Raw genomic sequence first — 12538 nt, 5'->3', positions numbered from 1 at the left:
ATATATATACATATGTAAAATTATTCTATACATACTTCTATTTACCAGTTTTTTCTCTGGATACAGATAGTATCTTTCCTCATCTGTCCTTTGTAGTTAATTTATAACAGTCAAAATGACTGATTCACTCAAAGTCATTCTTAATACAATATTTCTGTTACTGTATACAATGTTCTCTTGGTTCTGTTCATTTCACTCCATCATTTCATACAAGTTTTTCCATGTTTTTTTTAATCATTGAGCTCATCACAATTATAACACAACTTGTTTAGCTATTCCATTTAGTTAAAGCCTTCATCATAATTCTTATAATGAAAGACAAAAACCATTGTCATATATCGTATAGTAGAAACAACTAATCCCCTTTGCCTGCTACCTCCAATTAAAGCAAATGCTGAGTCTTTCTTCAAGTAGGCTATTTATTTGAGAGTGCTTCTATAACTAAATACACACATCAATGGTTCTAAAAGATGAATTTCAAAAGCCAATACTTGTGTGAAAAGATCCTACCATCTAAGCAAATGAAACAGAAGAATGGCTCAAACATCCCTAAATTTATGGACTCTTTGTGTATTAAGAAACAGACATGAGCTCAGACTTTGCCTGTAATGAATAGGTGTGGGGGCACAATCAGTAGCTATTTATATGAGGCCAGTGTCTTCCAAATGATTCCATGGTCTTTGGGTCAAACTGTCTACCAGCTGATGTAAGTTCTTTTGCATTTTATCAGGAATGTGACCATTTTAAGGGGGGAAAATCTATAAGAAACACCCTAGTATTTACTGCTTCTGAAACATGCAAAAGAAAAATAAAATTAACAACTTCTTGCCCTTTACATAACAGACCTAATATGGGATGATGTAATTCTGATCATAAACCTCTTCCTTAAATGCAATGTAGGTCACAATCAAATCAGACCTACTAAAAGTCAGAAGTCATAGAGTATGGGAAATACTATGTTGTAAAAGCTTGGGTCAGAGGTGTTAGGGTAACCAACACAGTTTAAAGAGTTGGATAAAGGATGCCTATACACATAGCCACTTTCAGTTTTTTGTTTTTTGTTTTTTTTTCCAGAAACTTCATGAAGGCTTTTTCTTTTCTGTGGTCCTTTGCAATTAGAAAAGATTCATTCTTTCCTTCAAAACAATGTACCAAGTACTCTATGTTAACAGTTCTACGGACAGGGCAACTGCATAAAGGCTATGCCTACATAGCCTCATTTTAACTAGTTTATAAATGAGTTTAATTAACCAGCAGGTGTTTATTTCAGCCAATCATGTGCCAGATACTGTGTTAGGCATTGGGAACACAAGGTGGGGATAAAAATGAAACTGTTCCTGATCTTAAGGATCTAATAATATTCTATAGGGGTAGACAAACCAGTTCTTTTGTTTATATACCACCAGATAATAGATACTATTGAAAGACAGGGGGAAAGAGAGAGAGAGAGAGAGAGAGAGAGAGAGAGAGAGAGAGAGAGAGAGTATTATCTTTAAAACCCTTCACACTCGATCCTCAAAAAAAGTGACTGAAAGGACCAGTTGTTTTTAGCATTTTGCCAGCATGGTGTTAGGAAGCAGAAGTGGTCAGTGCTCTGGGAGCTCCAGAGGTGCAAAAGTTTCAAAGAAAAAATTCATAAATTGATCAAAAGATAATAGCATTTTTGTGTTAGAGAAGAGAAACTCTTACCCAAAGAGTCAAGAGGTACAGAAATAGTATATGTGTGTGTGCGTGTGTGTGTGTATGTATAGCTCACATTTCCAAAAAGCAAAACATATTGCAGTTTATTTTAAGATCAGTCTATAAACTCAAAAGAGAACATTGGGAAATAAGAAATTAGATAAAAGAAAAAAGAAAATCCCAAGAACTTTCAGAATTGACTATTTTAGGGACATTTGGAAAAGTGGCCTGAATAAATGCTGACATTGTTACTTTGTGCCATGCCATCTCATTGTGCATGCAACGAGATGGATGTGGCTTTGGGGATTGCAACTGACATACGCTGAGTTATACTGATCAATAAATCTGAATTCAGGGAGGAATTTTCCTAAGGGTTTCTTGGCAGGGCTCTTGTATTCTTTTCACATTTCCCTGGGGGTACTAAACAGGGATGATCCATACGTGTTCAAGTCTACCAATTTACCACGTTTGGCTTGAAAACTAGACTGACAGTCTTCCACCTGCTTCTTTTCTTAGTTTTCTACTACCTATAATCATGCTCTGTTGTTGTCCTTAAATCATAGAGAAATGTATCAAAAAGCAAGAAAGTTCAAATTAAAGAGTGGGGAGGGGAAGGAAGATTTTAGACAAAAATTAAAACAATTCCTGGGTCATTAAAAAATATCTTTGATAGCTGAGAACAGCTAAAGCAATTTCTCTTCCTTGGCACTTGATTTATGTATTTAAGGCCAGATGTACACATGAATATACACAAAGCATCCTTCAAATGCTACAACAAACCTCATGAGCAACACTGTATGTATGCAAAGAATTTAAGAAGTACATTTAAGGAAAAATGTTGATTTCACAAACATTTACCTTCATGTATCAGTTGTCTGATAAATTTGAAAGAAAATAGTAACCTCTCTAGTGGCATCAAGTTGACATGTCAGCCCTTTCAAAAGAATACAGTCCAAAGCCAGGGCTTGTCCCCAGAGGAGGTAGCAGATATCAGTCAAAGGCACACTGCTGCTGAGAGAATGAGATACACAATGTCATCTGGCATGCACTCCTGCAACTGACTGTGTATGAGACCAAAACAAGAGAAGTGACCTCAATGGATGAGATCTGTGTTCAAAGTGAAAGCTAATGTCATCTGCAAAAGAGCAGATCGAAAATGTGGAAGGTCTTTGTGGTGTTATATCATCCATATCTTCTCTGAGAATTTCCATAAGATACGTAAGCAGAGATGCCACTAGTAAAAGTTTAAATTCTGCACTTCACTCCTAAAATCATAATAAAGGGTTCCACTGCTTTTCTTATTTAATCTATTGGTCTCTGTTAGGAAAGGGTCATTTCTACCACCCCCATGACAGTAACATTGACCTTCCACCTGCAAAAAGCAGAAAGTGGACTTTTTCCAACTGAGGTTATTATACTCAACTACATGATTTTAAGGCTCAAGTGACAAGAGGTGACCTATAAGTGGTAGTTTATTCCTATGTAAGCATAGCTGTGTTTTTAAAAGATTCTTACGTTCCTTGGCACCATTACAATACAGTTTGTCCTTTGAATCTATGATTAAATAATCTCATGCTAAATCTCACAATAATTTCATTACAGATTTAATATTTATGACTAATTATATAAAAATATAATCTGCTGCCTTTGATTCATAATTCCTAAATCTTTCCTTTCCCATTTGGTTTAACTACTTTGGCAAGTATCCTAATTCATTGACCTTTTGTCTTTACCTATAAAATAATGAGTAACAGGAAGGAAACAGCAATGCTGATCCATGCTTTTACATTTAATTTAATAGGTGAAAATAATGGGAACTCATCAGTGCAGGCATTCTATTTACTAAAAGCCTGCAACTGTTACTTTTACCTAATTTTTTACTTTTGAGATTTATTAAAATGACTTGTTTTCCCTGCCCTCCTAGCAATAACTTGATTGCCCACATTTTAGCCAAGTACATGGGTGAGTTGAGGCTAATCTAGCAGAAGCATTAGCTTTCGAGTCTAATAGATTCTGTCATTCTCATGTCTCCCTGCTCTTCCCATTAGAATGTCATCTACTCTGAAACTCATATAATCTTTCCTTTTTCAAGTCCTTGACCAAACCACTGTACCTTGCCCTTGAAAGCAAAAAGCAGTGCACTGACCAGCAACCAATTAGTTATTATATTATATTATCTGCTTGCAAGCACAGTGAAGGGGTGTATAGGCTTTAAGGTTTTTTTTTTAATTATCAAGATACTTTCCAAGAATACCAAGTAGATCAAAACTACAGTATGTGTGATCCCAAACAGCACCAAGAGGTATTGGATTAGCAAGTTGTCAAAGAAGAGTTGATAAGTGTGATTTCCCCCTTTTCTCTCCCTACATACTACCTATCACCACCACCTTCCACTTTTCCCAAGGCAATCTGGTGTACTTGGGATACACCTGATCTCAATGAGGATGGCTAGAAAATATTTCCCAGGATATAGTACTTAATTTTTTAATATTGAAAATAAACATGAATGTAGTATCTTATTTCATTTCTTTAATATCAATATTGGTGTTTATTTCCCATATTCTTCCTTGTTGCAAGCAGATAATATAATACAACAAATTAGCATGGAAATAAGAAGAGGTATCCTAGGGTTCAAGTTGTATTCTCAGTGTAATTGGTTGTTTGGTCAAAAATGTTGAGTTTCCCTGAGTTTAAATTTGACCTCAGACACTTACAGACACTTACTGTGTAACCCTGAACAAGTCACTTAACCCTATTTTCCTCAATTTCTTCATCTATAAAATAAGCAAGAGAAGGAAGTGGTAAATCACTTCAATATCTTTGCAAAAAAAACCCCAAATGGTGTTACAAAGAGTCAAATACAACTGAAAATGATTGAGCAACAACAAAGAATGTATGTTAGCCAGTGAAAATGAATTTGCCCTTCTACCTCTCCACAAGGATGAGAAAGAGAGGAAGATAGGGAATGGCCAAGGGAAGGCTAAAAATCTTTTCACTGGATGTGTATTGATGTACAAAAAAAAAAGAAAGAAAAGAAAAGAAAAAAATTTCCTTCATGGTAAATAAATAATAACACATTAATTTGAAACTAGGATTTAAAAAAAAAATAACTTTAAGAACATAAGAAAATGAAAATTTAATTAACATATAAAAACAAATCAAAATCACATAAAGCACATTATTATAACTCACATTACAGTAATAACTTTCCATATGCAAAATGCGTCAATTGCAACATATTTAAAAAGCTGAATGCAACTCTTCTGTTTTTCACTAGAATGTTAACTTTATAATTTCACATGAGATTCTTTCTTCTCTGGAAACAAGGAAAAGTGGTTAAAATATTTTTAAAATAAATATTTTAAAATATTAGTCCATTTAACCTTTTAAAATAATAAATAAATTTCTAAAAATAAATACTTTATCATAATAAAAACAAATATACTTCTAATTCAAAAATTATAACCTTATAAAAATACATGTTTTATAATAACTGATTCAGGAAAGCTATTCATAATAAAATGAAATTTCATTGTCATACAAAGTGCAGAAGCAAATGTTCATAGTCAGAAATGCAAGATGCATGTCACAAGTTCACAAGCCATTATTCAGAATTATGTGTGTATTAGACATTATATGTGTCCATATATATTAAAATTGCATCAACAACTAATTATAGTCTATTCTCGATAAGTAGCTAGTACTTCTTTGACTGCCAAGAGTTTGTGTTGGCAAACTGCCACAATTTTGTACATTTTATTGATATTTAAAAAAAAATTCACCCATTTTACAATGGATGTCAAAATAATTGACAAATGATATTATTTATCCATCAAAAGCTCTTGCTATGTGCCTCCTATGTGCCAAACACTAACCTAAGCACCCTCAAGGAGCTTACAATCTGCTACAAGAGACAATATGTAAATGTGTGTTTGCATACATACATGCATACCTATATACATACATGCATATAAACATGCATACATATATACATACAACTCACAAAGCAAGCTATAAACAAGATAGATAGGAAATAATTAAGAGAGAGAAAGCACTTTAAGAGCAGTTGGGGAAGACAAACAGACTTGCAACATAATTGGGTATAGGCCTCTTTCTGGATCTCAGAGCCCTGTAATTTGTCCTTCCCCCTCCCCGGCCTTGGCTCTGTGCTCAATGCACTGTACTAGGTACCAGGTTTCTGAAGAGAAATAAGAAATGGTCTTTTAGGAACTCGGTAGCAAAACAATCAGTATTTGAATCTTGAACTCTGCTACTTATCACCTGTTTAATAACCTCTCTGGACCTCAATTTACTCATCTATAAAATGAGGGGGTTGGACTACTTGACTTTTAAGGTCCCTTCCAGTTCTGAATTCTAAGAGCTTACAATTTTAGAACAAAGCATGAATACAAAGAAATATACTACAAATTATGAGTCCATAAGAACACCAAATGTTACAAGATTAGCCTTGGAGGAAACAGGCCCCTACAGGGGCATGGGTAGGGATGCAGTTCAACAACAAGCACAGACTGTTCATAAGTCTGCTTGCCTTTTTCTCTCTGCTCTCCAATCTATCCTTCACACAGCTGCCAAATTGATATTCCTAAAATACAGGTCTGAATACACTATGACTATAACTATGACTTTTTCTTCTTCTCCTCCTCCATTTCCTCCTCCTCTTTCTCCTTCTTCTTCTTCATCCTTCATTCTCCAAGAAGACCATGGCATCAGAAGGTGATGCCAAGACTTGCAAGTGAATTGGATTCAAGTAAGGGAGGACTGTATAAAGTCCTCAGCCTCACTTTCTCCTTCAGAGCCATCTGGGTCCAGTGGAAAGATATAAATCAGGATGACCAAAGATGGCCCCAGATACAGTGGGAGGCCTTTGCCTTTTTAAGCTAAGGTCTTTCCCAGGTCTCAGTTTGACTGAGGCAATTCCCATTCAGTGATTAAGGCTAGGTAAGAAATGAGACAAAGAATGGCCTCTTTTATTTATTTAATGGCAAAAAATGTTTAGTCTTTACTAAAATATTGGAACTAATGTTACATTACATATTATAACAGTGTATTACATGCAATATAATAAATCTTATTGGCACAATTTCAGAGAAAGCAATGTAATGTAATATAAAATGTATTGGTACAATTTCAGAGAAAGACTAGGCTTTATTATTAATAATAATCTTGGCTTAATAATTTTTGATATAGCAATTTGAAAATCTGTTTCTAACCAGTTTATTTCAGTATTCAGTTTAATGACTATCATGATGGAGGGATAACTCCCAAAGATACAGAGATTCAAGTAGAAAGGATCCATCCTTGGATGGTTTACTAATCATGATAATCATTTTTCAATCCTAACCACCAATTATATGAAGTCTTTTGGTTGAAATTTTTTCTAGCCAATTTCTATCATCCTTAATGCCAATAATTCCTTCCTATGAAATAATTGAAATCAGCCACAAGGACTCAGGGATTTTATAGATGACCTTTTACCTTATCTTGCCCAGAACCAGACACCAGCCACTTCCTGGCCATTTCCAAACCATGTTATTTCATCAATCCATCCATCTAAATGAATGCAAACTCCACTAAAACTCTTTGGAAAATTTTAAAAGAGATTAGGAAATTCTCCTTCCAAATTTATTTATGCAGAAATTCAAGTTTTTATAGGTGACATGTTAATTTCAGCCACAAAAGTTTAGTTTTTAAATCTCCTGCTGGGATGCCTGCATACTATTGAGTGTGTGTGTGTGTGTGTGTGTATACATGTGTGTATTACATTTACGTGTGTATATATATACATATATGTGTGTGTATGTATATCAAGGCCTAAAATATACTCAGAGAGAGGCTTCTTAATAAGGGAAGTAGATATAAATCTATACTTGAAATAATCTTTATCATTTTGAACTTTTCTGGCCAACTTCTCTAAACAATCTGATCTATTAATCAGATTGTTATTGTTTTTACTCTTAATGTGGTTGGCAAAGAGCTTGTACTAGAAATAGGAAAAATTTTAGGTCTTTCATTTTTTTTATTATTCATTTATACTTACATTATTAGAGTTTTGTATAGTTTCTTTGCAGGAATCTTTATAGGGTACTTTTCCATTTTATGAGGATTAGTTAGTTAAACTAGCAATACAACGTGTCAATTCACTTAACAGGGCACATGTTAACTGCAAGACACTGAAAATAAACAAAGCAGTGAGAGTGCCACTGTTAATTCTTCCACATTGTGGAACTCTCACTCTTCCCTCAGGCTATCTCATGCACCTTCTGCCACACATGACTGTCTGACATATGGACTGATTGAAGGCACAAGTGTCAAAGTGAATATTAAATATTGGTAAAGCTCAAATTAATATTTAAATACAAAAATATATAAATAGGCATTCTAATAATTTCTTTCCACAACCCAGTAATTCATCTTGTGTAAGCCCTGGGTTTCCAGTAGGCTACTTTGGAAACTACTGCTAGGGGGTACCAAAGGTAGAGAGAGGACTAGAGGTAGGTAGGTTAAGGCACAATGGTCAGAGAGATTTATCTATCAGAAGCTCTGCTTTTTCCATAGACTAACAGATGAAAATCCACACTCTATATATATCAACCTTAAAACCTCCTGGAGAATGTAACCAAAACCTAACTATCCCAGAACTATACTATTATCAAAGACTAAATTAGTGCCCACAGTCACTTGGATATAACATTGATTATATAAACTTTTAATAGATATCACCATCCAAACTATTCATAATCTTCAAACTACATGAAAATGTTTAAAAGAATAGAGACATGGCCAAGGAGATCAAAATCAAGGGGGAATAGGATGAGGGCTATCATTGCTATAGTTCTGTCTGCTTTTGGAGTTGTGCCAAAGATTCTCTCACTGAAATTATAGAGGATGTGCTTACATCCTTTTATTCAATCAAGAAAATTGTGTACATCTGTGCAATAAATAACCCATAGGCCTTTGAATATGAAGGAATCCTAGCAGAACGGTGACTTGTCTAAAGATCATTTCTATCTGAATCCCAAATGAAAGGAAAACTGAAAAACAACTTAACATAATAAAGAAGGGAAACGTGAGATAACAACCAATAATAATAACAGTAACAAAATAATAATAATAATAAGCCACATATGTGTGATGATTTGAGCAAAAGCAAGGGCCTTATTCCTAGTGTTTATAATTCTTCCCCTGACCTGGCTATGCTCTTAGCTCAGGTGGTAGTCAGGACTGCACTCTGTCAGCCTGACAGTTCCTCTAGCGAGCTCTGAGGCACACAGGCACACACACGCGCACGTGTACACACGCACACACGCGCGCGCACACACACACACACACACACATTACCTATACTCCCTTCCCGCCCAAAACAATTTTTTTAGGATCCTGGGAGAACACTGAAAGCATCTATGCCACCACAGGTAACGCATTACAGCCTAGTGGACAGAAAACCAGTTTCAGTCAAAAAGTTGTTATTTAGTTGTTTCAATCATATCTGACTCTTTATGACCCCATTTGGGGTTTTCTTGACAAAGATACTGGAGTAGTTTGCCATTTCCTTCTCCAGCTCATTTTACAGATGAGGAAACTAAGACAACAGGATTAAGTGACTTGCCCAGAGTCACATAGCTAGTAAGTGTGTGAAGCCAGATTTGAATTCAGGAACATGGGTCTTCCTGCTCCAGCCCCAGTACTCTATCCACTGGGCCACCTAACTGCCCAATCAAGAACACTGGGGTTCAAATCATGCTTCTGACATATACTAGTTGTGAACCCTTGGGTAATGTAACTTAACCTCTCAGTAGTCCCAATCAGTTATTTAAAATTAGAAGTTGTTGATTTGCCTTGAAAGAGAATTTCCTTATTGGAAATTTCTTATACAGGTGCAGCATGCCATACTGGGTATAGCAGTAGACAGAGTCAGAAAGACCTAGGTTTGAATTTCTCTCAGACACTTTTTAGTTTTTTTCGGCAAGTCATTTAACCTCTCTTAGTCTCAGTTTCCTCATTTGTAAAGAGGAGATAACAACAGTACCTATCTAACTGGTTTGTTGAGAGGACTAAATGAGAACATATCTGAAGTGCTTTGCAAACCTTAAAACATCATAGAAATGTTATTTCTTATCATAGAAATGAAATCATGAGCTCAGTCAAAAAAAAAAAAAAGAATGCCACAGAAAAGAATGGACCCACTCCTAGTAAGGAGCCATATAACCTTAAACACTCAAAACAAACATATAAAAAGAGAAATGTCCCCCAAACAGGGACCCATAGCCTATTTACCAGGAAAACCATGGCAATATCACTTGTTCCCTTCTCTATAGCATAGCCATTCTCAAAATAGAAGAAATTTACTCAAGCCAATTATATTTTTCCTTCCCTCATCTCTACCCTCCTTAAAAGCTCATGCATTTACCTAGAGGTACTCTCCTAGATTTTTGGGTTTTGTTTTATTTTGTTTTGTTTTTTACTAGACACAAGGTTAGGCAAGAATATGCTGCAATGATTTAATATCGCAAGGTCAGGGGTGGCTATCTCTACAGGCCCCTGCATCCCTTCCTTTCTAAATAAACTGAGAATGTCTGTAGCCTATTTATTAACAATAGGACAGGAGCTATTTTGGAAGCTTATATTTAGATACCATTAACAAGAGTGATTTTCTCTCTAGAGTGCCCTTTCAGGAAATGGTTAGAGCTAAGTAAACCTCATAGATCACCTAGTGGCAAGAGTCATTCTCATAATTTTATTTCCTAAAATATTTCCTTCCTCAGTACTTGGTCACTCTATCAGCAATAATTGAAGTAAGAGAATTGATAACATTTTTTATTCAAAGACAATAAGCTAGTAAGAATAATGTTCTAAAATGCAAATCAAACAGGTATTAGACACGGATGAGCATTTTAAATGAAAACAAGTATTTTCACATATATTATCAGAGCCAAGTTTCAATAATACCTCGCCTGGGTTTTTCAATTGTAGAGTCCCAGAGTCCAATCTGTATCTCAACAGCCTTTTACAACATGCGTAATAAGGGATCAACTAGATTTTACTAGGATACCTCCAGCACAGGGCAACCTACTAACACTCCCCAAAATATAACCTTCTATTCTGGGACAACTTTACTTGTTATGAAGTGTTTTTTTCACAAGGCTAAATTTCTGCCTTCACAATTTGAATCCATTGTTCCTACTTCTTACTTCTAGGGACAAGAAGATAAAAAAAAAAAATTCCAAAGTCTACATTATAGTCCTTTGAACGTTTAAAGACAGACTTCATGTCCTTCCTAAATCTCCCCTTCTCTAGGCTAAATATACCTAGTTCTTACACCTGATCTTTATGTGGCATGAACTTAAGACCCTTCACCATCCCAGTTTATCAATATTCTTCCTAAAGGAGGTCCAGAACTGAGTGCAATCCTCTAGATATGTTCTGACAGAGCAGAGTACACCGGAACTGTCCTAGTCTTTAGTTCTGAAAATCATAGCCCTCAATACAGCCTACAATTACTTTGATTAATTAATCAATATATATTTATTAAGCATATACTATGTACCAGGTATTGAACTAAGCATAGATACAGAAAAAGCAAAAACAGTCCCTGCCTTGAAGGACCATATAGTCTAATGATGGAGGAGATAACCTAGTTAAGTCAGTCTATCTATATGAGGTATCCCAAAAGTGCAGGGGTGGGGAACCTGAGGTCTCCAGGACACACTTGGCCCTCTAGGTCCTTGAGTGCAGCCCTTTAACTGAATCCAAACTTCACAGAACAAATCCCCTTAATAAAAGGATTTGTTCTGTAAAACTTGGACTCAATCAAAGGCCACACCCAAGAACCTAGAAGGCCACATGTGGCCTCCAGGTTGCAGATTCTGCCCCTATGTCTTAGTGTATTAATGATAGCTTAATCTAGCTGTAGGCTGCTTTAATGAGCTTTAATAGCTTAACATTGCACACTAAGATTTTTCAGAACAGCCTGCATAAGATACAGAGTAGATGGAAGGTTGCTATTAGCAGATGGGGGATCATGAAAGGCCTCCTGAAGAATACAACATTTGAGCGGAGTTTTAAAAGAAGGAAGAGGAGCTAAGAGTTGGAGATTGGAAATTAAAGTATTCCAGACATGGTAGATAACCAGGCTGACATAGAGATAGGAGATGCAGCATTGAATGAGGAATAGCAAGTAAGTCAGTATAGCTGGACCTCTGAGTGCACTGACACAAAGAAGACTGGTAAGACAGGATACAATTTGGGAAGAACTTTAAATATCAAACAGAAGAGTTAGTATGTCTTCTTAGAGATAATAGGGAGCCGTTGGAATTTTTTAAATGGGAGAAGATGACGATGTCACACTAGCACATTAGGAGAATTACTTTGGCAGCAATATGGAAAATGGATTGGATGGGGAGAGACTTGAGGCAAGGAGTTCAATTAAAAAACTATTACAATGGTCCAGGAGAAAATAACGAGAATTTGAACCAAGATGGAAGCTATGTAAATGAGAGAAGGGAAATAGGTAAAAATATAGAGAAAGAAATGAAAAGATCATATTTAAAAGATTATGATCAGTTAAAGAAAATTCAGAGTTCTTATATAAAGAAGTGGAACACTTGTTGGTGATGACAAGATCAAGGGTATGACCATTTCTGTGTACTGCTGAAGTGGATTGGAGGAGGGGTGACTTCATGGGAGTTCAGTAAATCCAGGTTTGGGGAAGTTAGGGAATTTGAAGAACCATCAGCTCATTTGTTGAATTCCCCTAGAAGAAGACCAGGTATTGTTATGGAGAGGGGGGAATATAACCAATCACCAAACTAATTGAGGAAGGTAGAATGCCCTAAAAGAC

This window comes from Vombatus ursinus, unplaced genomic scaffold (assembly GCF_900497805.2).
Source record: "Vombatus ursinus unplaced genomic scaffold, bare-nosed wombat genome assembly UNPS02009205.1, whole genome shotgun sequence".
In the NCBI taxonomy this organism is placed as follows: Eukaryota; Metazoa; Chordata; class Mammalia; order Diprotodontia; family Vombatidae; genus Vombatus; species Vombatus ursinus.
This window is presented reverse-complemented; position numbering follows the sequence as displayed.